The sequence below is a fragment of the Heloderma suspectum genome, chromosome 6 (genome assembly GCF_057233095.1).
Source record: "Heloderma suspectum isolate Gila_16-S chromosome 6, 16-S_ref, whole genome shotgun sequence".
Lineage (NCBI taxonomy): Eukaryota > Metazoa > Chordata > Lepidosauria > Squamata > Helodermatidae > Heloderma > Heloderma suspectum.
Window position 1 is genome coordinate 94,027,401 of NC_139463.1, and position 8,823 is coordinate 94,036,223.

Genomic DNA, 8,823 nt, shown 5'->3' on the forward strand with positions numbered 1-8,823 from the left:
TTGGAACAGCACTGGAAGTGAAGCAATGGGCTGACGTACAAAAGGGGAATATGTGAAAATGACACCACATGTACACACTCTCTCTCTCACTCTCTCTCTCTCTCTCTCTCTCTCACACACACACACACACACACACTTTTGCTCATAGACATCTCTGCTGGATCAAAGGGCTTTCCACCGGTATAGATAACAATTAGATTCAACCTGTTGTGCTGATATCAATTAAGATCAGTGTTTTATAAAAACTGAGCACCACTCAATTAACTTAACTGTGCACATCAGAAATAATATTCAGCACTTATTCATTAAAAAAACCCCAACCAACAAAGAAACAAAAAAACCCCTCTCAAACATTCTTCAGATGGATCCTACCTGGTTAAACCACCTGTACCACATTCTGGAATCTTCACTGATGGTGAATGCTTGGTCTCCATGAGCCTCAGGATCTATGTACTATGTAGAGAAGCCCTCTGTCTGGGTCTTTTTGTAAGAATGACACTCAGCATTCCTAAACCTGCAGTCTGGTTGTGTTGCCCAATGCAACTTCAGCATATGCATGGACTACTTGCTTATGTGACCCCATGCATGGGGAATGCAACCCTATTCAAGGAGATGCTGATAATGATCAGATTCCTGATCAGTTTGAACACAGAGACATTGACTGAATATGGATAACAGATGTTATGAAGACTCTCAGCCAATGTCTACAAGCACGCTCCTTTGTTATGAGGGAGGAAGAGACATTAGAGGCTTGATTGAATGGCAAGTACAACCATTCCCAGTAAAAGGAGCAGTTTGCGAGTTTTAAGCGTAATTGTCATAAGGGTTGTGATATCATTTCTTTAGTGTAAGAAGGAAACATTTTAGCTGCAAGACGTTACACTTTTTTTCTTAGGAGAACTGGCATCCAACTGTGGCTGACTGGCAATCACTGCCTCAGCTCCCCACAGGACTTTGCCTAGACTTGGAGGAACCTACTCCAGTGAAGAGCTCTAGCTCCAATCTGATAAAAAATCAGATGAATATGAGAAGCAAAATACAAGAACTTGAGAATTCCACATCAGTTTCCACAGAACCCAACAGTGGTTCTTGCAGGACACTACATCTGTCCTCAGGAGGACAATGGCACTGGAACTCAGTGACTGCTCTGCCATGTTTTGCACCCATCTCTTGATGATCTGCTGCACCCTTGATGATCTGCTGCACTTCAGCCATCAATCAGTTGATCAAGATCAATTGTCTGCCCAGGTCTGTCACCCCACCCCCTTGCCTGGAAGAAGCTTCAACCTTTACTATGTCAGTGCTTATCAAGGAGGGAAAAGGCTGGGGAATATATTTTCATGTATTGTCCGATTTTATTGAAAAGGTTGGGTAGCAAGGAGATGAAGTTGAAATATCTAAACAAATTTCAAGGATAGATGGAAATAAAGTGCATCAAAGTCATAAAATGTCAGTTTGACGAAGTTATGAGTAAAGTTACCAAGGTCTAGAAGAAAATACCGCAGACTTCTTCTTGAATGAATTTCTGATCAGGCAATCATCGATAGTTAAGGAGAAGCCCAAGTTTGAACACCACAATGCGTAGTGGAAGCTCATCGAAAGGTGTTTTCTCTCTTTCACTAAGTTATAGTATAACTAGTAACCACTTATTACTTACCTACAGAGAAAGAGATCACAAACACACCCAAGCAATGCAGTGCATGCATACTCTTTCCTCTTCATCCACTGCCTAGCCAATTATCCCTACCAAATCTTTCTGTCATGTTACAAACACTGAAGAAAGTAATCCCTATTTTATATGCATTTTCACTTCATTATAGTCAATGTATTTGATAAATTTGTACAGAATATTCCTTACCTTTCTAGTCTGAAATCTTTCCTTCTGGACATGGAATGATATATCATAGCAGGAAAATGGCTCCCCCTCCTTCACTTTTCTGCTTGAACCAGGAAGGCAACTCTCAGTACATTTGGGGGCCTTTTCATATGCTATTGAATTAGCACAGGAGCCAATATTCTGTGCCTTTTTCCTGTACCTCCCTCTTAATGTTTGATATACAGCGATTTCATGGGTGGGCCCAATCACATCAGTATTTTCCTCCTGATTATCACTTGAACCTTCATCACTCAAGAACTTTGGGGCCCAGATAGCTTTCTCATCCATCCTTCCAGTAGTTAGAAGAGGAATAGAAAGGGAAAGAAAAATACTCTGGGTGAATGACTGGCTACAAAGGTGGTGCTGATGAGAGAGATTTGGATTCTGGAACCAAGGGCTATGCTTCCTGGAAGATGGACTGTTGGCAAAGGACGGGTTGCACCTCACAAATGCTGGGAAGAATGTGTTTGGCCACAGCATGTAGAACTTCATCAGGAGGGCTTTAAACTGAATCCTACAGGGAAGGGAGATGTAAAGTTGGGGGTAACAATGGACAAAGGCTCATGCACTGCAACAGAGAGAACAGCTCTAATAACACCCAATAATAGTCTTCAGACACATGTAGGAAGAAAGCCAGACTCTGAAGCACATGGTCTTCGATGTCTATATACTAATGCCCAGAGTATGGGAAACAGACAGAACAAACTTGAACTCTTGATACAGGAGGGAAATTATGACTTGATAGGTATAACTGAGACTTGGTGGGATGACTCACATGACTGAAATACAGCAATTGAAGGATATAACTTGTTCAAAAAGAACAGGAGGAACAGAAAGGGAGGTAGGGTTGCACTGTATGTGAAAAATACATATCTCTGCACAGTAATACAGGAGGATGAGCTTGGTAGCCCCATCGAGAGCATCTGGGTTAAAATAAATGGAGCAAAGAATAAAAGGAACATGGTGGTCGAAGTCTACTACCGGCCACCCAATCAAGGAGAAGACAAGGATGAAACTTTTGAAAAGCAAATAGCCAATGTTTCAAGGAAGCATGATGTAGTGGTAATGGGGGACTTCAATTTCCCCAATATTTGTTGGGAGATAAATTCTGCAAAACAGGGCCCCTCCAGGAAATTCCTGACTTGCATGGCAGATAACTTCTTCCTACAGAAAGTAGAGGAAGGATCTATCAATTGGCTATCCTTGACTTTATCCTAACGAACAGAGATGACTTAGTGGGTAAAGTAGCAGTTACAGGAACTCTGGGGGAAGTGACCATGTTATACATCAGTTTTGGTTCTAAAAGAAGCAAAAGCCGAGCGTAGCCAAACTCGTACCCTGGATTTTAGGAAAGCTGATTTTATTAAACACAGAACAATGATCAGTAAGGTCCCATGGCAAGCGACTCTAATGAGAAAAGGAGTCCAAGTTGGGTGGGAGTTTCTAAAAAACGAAATTCTCAAGGCACAATCACAAACAATTCCAACAAGAAAAAAAGGTGGAAGACAACAGAAGAAGCCAACGTGGCTTCACAAAACACTTAGAGATTACCTGAAAACAAAAAAACAACACATATAGGAAGAGGAAGTTAGGCCAAGCAACAAAGGAAGAGAATAGGCAGGTAGCACAGAATTGCAGGGAAGGCGTCAGGAAGGCTAAAGCTGAGAATGAGCTGCGGTTAGCAAGGGAGGCTAAAAACAACAAAAAAGCTTTCTTCAGCTACGTGCATAGTAAAAGACAGAGGAAAGAAATGGCAGTTCAGCTATTAAATGAGGATGGAAAAATGATAGCAGATGACAAAGGAAAGGCGGAAGTGCTCACTTCCTACTTTGGCTCAGTCTTCTCCCAAAAGAGGGTCTATGAACCCCCGGGCAAAGGCAAAGTACAGGCTGAAGGGGCAGGATTGCAGCTTGAGATCGATAGGCATAAGGTCAAGGAACACCTCATTACTTTGAATGAGTTCAAACCTCCAGGGCCAGATGAACTGCATCCTAGAGTAATAACGGAACTGGCAGAAGAACTCTCAGAACCACTATTTATTCTCTTTGAGAAATCATAGAGAACGGGTGAAGTGCCAGATGACTGGAGGAGGGCTAATGTTGTCCCTATCTTCCAAAAGGACAAAAAGGAGGAACCTGGGAACTACAGACCAGTCAGTCTGACATTCATCCCTGGGAAAATTCTGGAGCAGATTAGAAAGCAATCCATGTCTAAGCACCTTGAAAACAATGCAGTGATTACTCGAAACCAACATGGATTTGTCAAGAACAAATCCTGCCAGACGAATCTGATCTCATTTTTTGATCAGGTCACCTCCCTTGTGGACTGTGGGGATGCTGTGGACATCATATACCTTGATTTCAACAAAGTGTGGGATAGCTAATACCTTGGAAGTCAGAAACAAAATTCAAAGTGATCTTGACAGACTGGAGCTCTGGGCAGAAAATAACAGAATGACGTTTAATAGGGATAAATGCCAAGTTCTGCACCTAGAAAAAAGAAACCAAATGCACAGTTACAAGATGGGGGATATGTGGCTCAGCAACACTACAAGCGAGAAGGATCTTGGCATTGTTGTCCATCACAAGCCGAATATGAGCCAACAATGTGATGTGGCTGCAAAAAAGGCAAATACAAAAAAGGCAATGTGATGGGGCTGCAATAATAGAAGCATAGCTTCCAAATCCCAGGAAGTACTATTTCCCCTCTACTCAGCACTGGTTAGGCAACATCTGGAGTACAGTGTTCTATGATTCTATGATTAGAAAGGGAGCCTACACTCCCTTACATAGTCCCAACCCATCTAGTCCTCACGTTTCAAGTATTATGATGTTGGTGTGGGATGAAGCCATGAGAAAATGGTTCATGTGCTCTTTAGGAGCCCATAAGAGCTCTTGACATGCCACAGGCTATTTCCATCATCATCATCATCATCATCATCATCATCATCACATGGATTACACTGCACAGGTAATCTAGTAATTGTTCTTGTGGATAAAGTTTTCTTTTGTACTTTGTTGTTGTTCAGATGCTAATAACTAGCAGATCAGGTCAACTCTGCTTAGATGGCATAGCCCAAAAACGTATCTATAGATAAGTAAATATTAACCTGTTCCACACACCACAACAACACACTCTTTGTTAAACCATAACTATTTAAGTCTTTTGTACATTTGTGAGCTCCCTGTATCATCTCTCTATCTGTCTTATGAGTAAACTTTAATAAACATGTCTGTTTGGAATTCATGCTTATCAGTGAGAGAAAAGGGTAGGAAGAAATCTGTTTGTTTTATTTTCATGAGAGTCCAGTGGAAGCACAGGTCCGATCTCTAGGCAAAGCAAATTGGAAAAGGGATATCCCAAGAAGCCATTGGAACTTAGGAGCTTTAAAAGTTGGTGAGGATAACCTGCCAGGTAACTTGTTCACTGGTTCCTGTTACAACATCCGGTAGTGGCAGCTGGGACATACAAGTTTTTTGTCAGTAGTGAGGGAATGCGACAGAGACAAGGGGAAAATCACCTTGAGGCCTACTAAGTTGAAAATTCAGCATGTACAAAATTTCCTTCACCAAGATATAACTGGCTACACACAGTTTGTCATCCATTCTACCACCATGAGGGTTATCAGAACCATTCACTGGTTTTAATACTTAGACATTTTTGTTTAGAAGACAGAAGTTCATAGGTAATTTAATTCAATGTGTCTTTCTTGCATATATTAGCCATATCATTGAGCTCATTCTTTAAAAAAAAAATGGAAACATTTGAAACTGGAGGCTCTCTCTGTTTCTGTCTCAATCAAATTCAGAAAGAACAGGGGGGTTGTTTGAAGTCATCTTGATATTATATTCTCACTTCAATTTTTGATATGGTTTTGGAATAACCAGGACACTTAGGGCCAGGATATCTAGCAACCTGTCTTCCCCTATATAGACCAAATCAACCCCTGAGCTCTTCAGAGGAGGCCCTCTAAGTCATCCCATGATCAAGGGCCCATCTACCTGGGTGGTTGTCTCCGATGCTGCTGTGGCTTAAAGTCATTAGAGACATGTGGCCACTCTACAGCCACCCTAGAGTTTACCTGAGGGGAAGCCGCATTTTTGCAGAGTACTTTTAGTCTGTTGTTTTTCTTCAATTTGGCTCCCCTGCAGTTCAGCTGTTGTGTGCCCATCCCTCTAGTTTAAATTTGTTATGATCCAGGCATTCCTAGGGGTGTGTCTTTCATCTGTCCATGCCTTCTGTAACCTAGGCAACTAAAGTAACTCACCTGCCTTTCCAGCACATCAAAGCCCTAGAGTGCTCCTTTGAGCCTTCAGAATCATGCTGCACTCCCATTTTGCCAGTGGGAGTGATTAGCCTCTATGATGATGCTCTTCTCTGTTTGCACTACTTTGCTTTTCCATTGTTGTGTTAAGTCCTCTCTCTGATATTTTGTAAAGTTGCTTCTTTGATGTTATGTAGTCACTTCTCCGATGCTAAGAACTTGATTGCAGCAACAATTTGGTGAGGTCTCAGGAGCCTGTCATTGCAAGCAGAAAGGAAGTGTCCAAAGAGGGCGGGGGGGGGGAGCAATAACTCTGTGACAGTTTGCTGGAATGGGGCAAAATTATGTGTGCAGGTGATGCTCTCATAGGGCGCCTTCAGATGCTGCACTGGAGAATCAGGGCTTCTGGCTTCGTCATTGAAAAGTGCACACATCTGGGAAAGGGGGGAGGGAATTAATTCCCTGACTGCTTGCTGGAATGGGGCTTATTTGCACTGGTGGGGTCCTCTCATGGGGAGAGGGTATCTCACCTGCCTTTTTCGTGCTGTTTCTAGCTTTCAGAATTGTGAATTAGTTGCTCTCCATTCATAGTAATGTAGTGGCAGGGGGAACCTAGACAGGGAAGAGAAACAAGCCTCTCTCATTGGTTCAGCAGCCCCTGCCAGTCTGATGATGTTCAGTTCTACTCCCCGTACTGAACCCAGAAGTATGTTCCTTTCAAGCGCTGTGTGATCCGTCAAAAGTGAATTTTAAAGTACACTCGGCTTTTCTTGTGTTGTGTGTCCCTGATGGACCAAAGCCAATTCCATGAAAATTTGGATAAAACTTTGATGTGCTCCTCTTTTCGTTGTCATGAAGCTCCCCTGCTCCCAACAGCATGTTGTCAAGGAAAGGCAATAAGAGGGCAGCCTCAGTAATGGCAGCTGCCCTCTGTGGTCTGCGAGGCGGAATCTGTGGAGAACTTTATGTGCCTCCTGAAGACACACCTGTTTACTCAGGCTTTCCCTGATGTGTAATTGCACTGCTCTCTGTTATTTTTTCTGTAATTATTCAATGTGTTTATTATTTTATATTGTTTTAATATTAGCTTTTAGCTTGCGTTTTATGTATTTCTGAATAATTTTGAGATCTTAAGATATCAAGTGGTATATAGGTGGTATGTATGTATGTATGTATACATAAATAAACAAACAAACAAACAAATAAATGGGCAATCCTATCAGGATGACTATAAACCTCCAGACTCTGATGCTTATGGGCATCCTATGCAGAGTAGAAGGAGCAGCGGAGGTGATGCTTGCCTCCATGCTCCTCCCGCTCTGCGTTTTGGCTAGGCAGGCTATTTCACGATCTAACTGAGCAAACCAGATTGGGAGGAAGGAGGCTGGGGAGGTCTGAGGATATGTTGTAACTAAGTTATCCTCCCCAATCCTCTCCGCTCCTACCAGCACGGCCCCTTTCCTTCCTCCTCGAGGTCATTTTTGTAAACTTGGAGAGGCAGCCGGTGCAGTTGTCTCTGTGCTGGTGCAAGCGGGAAGGTCAGAACACTGTCTCTGATGTCAGATCCAGGAAATATCTTATGCCCCCTCTCCCCCCTGCTCTATCTAAGGACCATAGGATTGCTCCCTAAATGAATTAATATGTATTTATTTCATTTCTATACTAGCCAATAGCTGAAGATCTCTATTTTTAATTAAGAAATTAATAAAATTTGATGACTTCATGTATCTGTGTTACCCACATTACCAAAGGTTCAAAGAAGAGACACAGGTGTCTCTTCTTTGTGTGATCCCCCCCCCTTTTCATGTACAATTTTATAGTTCATGTGCCCCCGTTCTTTCTGTGGTATGGGTTGCTAGCTGTTCGGGATTCAAAGGCTGTTCCAGCTCTGGTGACTTCTTGGCTCCACCTCTGGGAATCCCTTGGTTCCAACTCTGCTGATCTGCCCCACCCCACCCCTCCAGTCAGATTGGCTACCAGCCACCACTGCCAATTGCTGGTATATGGACAGAAGAGAGAAAATTATGGACCTGCAGAGTCCCCCTCCTCCTCCTCACAAAGCCAGAGTTATGGCAACAATGGGGGAACTAGCAGTGGACATACTTGATCTTTCAAGGGTTAAACCAACCAGCTTAGCACAAACATAGAAATGACATTCTTTAGATGTTTAGAGGCCCAACTGGCCATGGTGTCTCGGAGTGCTTTTTACCAGCTTTGACTGGTTCGCCAACTATGGCCTCTCCTGGACAGGGATAGCTTGGCCACAGTGGTACAGGTGCTAATAACCTCAAGACTAGATAACTGCAATGTGCTTTATGTGGGGCTGCCCTTGAGGCTGCCCTGGAAGCTGGAGCTAGTGCAGAATGCAGCAGCTCAGCTCTTGTCGGGAGCTGCCCCTTTTCAGCATGTAAGTCCTGAGCTGAAGGAACTGCACTGGCTGCCTATTAGCTACCAGGCCAGGTTTAAGGTATCAGTACTACTGTACAAAGCCCTAAATAACTCAGGGCCAGGATACCTGAGAGAGAGCCTCCTTTCTTACCAACCTGCCCTGTCACCGAGGTCACCAGAGGGCATGTCCCTGGTGGTTCCACATGGACCCATGGCCACATTGGAGTTTACCAGGAAAAAAGCCCTTAGTGTGGTGGCCCTTTTCCTTGGAACCCCCTGCCCCTGGAGGTCAGGC